At 34.8% G+C, this 1,094-nt stretch overlaps 1 long non-coding RNA gene across 1 annotated transcript; it reads left to right on the forward strand.

Annotated features, from left to right (window-relative positions):
* Positions 1-119: 119 nt before the first annotated feature.
* LOC102206678 (uncharacterized) lies at positions 120-1,037 on the forward strand. The gene is made up of 3 exons (XR_312606.1): positions 120-312; positions 421-477; positions 606-1,037. It is a non-coding gene; the product is annotated as an uncharacterized LOC102206678 (long non-coding RNA).
* The last annotated feature ends 57 nt before the right edge of the window (positions 1,038-1,094 follow it).

A 1,094-nucleotide genomic window follows, 5' to 3' on the forward strand; every position in this document is an offset into this window, starting at 1 on the left:
ACACACACACACACACTGGATAACTAAATAAAATTTTAAAAAAATATATTTGCCGTCAAAATATATTTAGTATGCTTGCTCTTATACTTGGAAGTTTAAAACTTTAGCAAATCCATTAATCGTCTTTTCTTCAACAGAAATACAATAATCTGGAATTTAAATGGTTTAACGAGGAAAACAAGCTGCAGGGATCAGGAGAGACACTTACAAGGAAAACCGACGATGTGGTAAACACCAACTTCTTTTGCAATGTTTCAAACTCCATCAGCTCTGAGATCAGTGACCCTGCTGCACAAAAGTGCTCAAAACCCTGTAAGTATTATTTCTATCAACTGTCCATTCAAATAGTTATGACACTGACCATTTTACACTCATGTCATGATAAAATATATTTCTTCTTCTCTTGTTTTATTCCTGAAGCTTTTCCTAATGAATTATTTGGAATTAGCATCTGGGTTTTCATAGGAGGCGGAGCAGGTACGTGTCATGTTCTGTGCAGTCGTCAGATTATACTCTGAAAAGCATTGAAATCAAGCTTCACATACAAAACCAATGAATTCTCTATTTTTTCCATGTGTAATACAATTGATGTTATTCTCCATCAGGTCTTCTTATTTTGGTGATCGTCACTGCCACAGTTTGTTGTGTCCGGGCCAGACGAAAGAGACGCATATGATAAACGGTATTTACTTATATACTGTTATCATTATTATTTTAGTTCATGTTAAAAATATAAGCCACTGCGCTAAGGCAGAACATCTTAAAAACTATTTTACTTACGTAAATGACTTAGTTCACCCATGTACAGCCCATCCATTCACCATTCATTGTGCATGTAGGTTACTTGAGGAGCTCCCCAAGGCTCAGTCTTAGGTCCATTAGATTTATATTATTTGTACTTTGATTTTTTTAGGGGTTATGGTTAAGATTACTTGCATTCAGTTCAAAATATTTACATACAGCAGATAATGATTCACTTCAAGGGACTACAAACTTCAAGTTGCACAGTGCAGGATTTCAAAAAGGAGAGATCACTTGAAAGAATTGAACATGATTTACTGAAATGAAGAAATGAATGAATTTGGCGATTAGAC

This window comes from Pundamilia nyererei, unplaced genomic scaffold (genome assembly GCF_000239375.1).
Source record: "Pundamilia nyererei isolate P.nyererei 1_Seehausen unplaced genomic scaffold, PunNye1.0 scaffold03434, whole genome shotgun sequence".
Lineage (NCBI taxonomy): Eukaryota > Metazoa > Chordata > Actinopteri > Cichliformes > Cichlidae > Pundamilia > Pundamilia nyererei.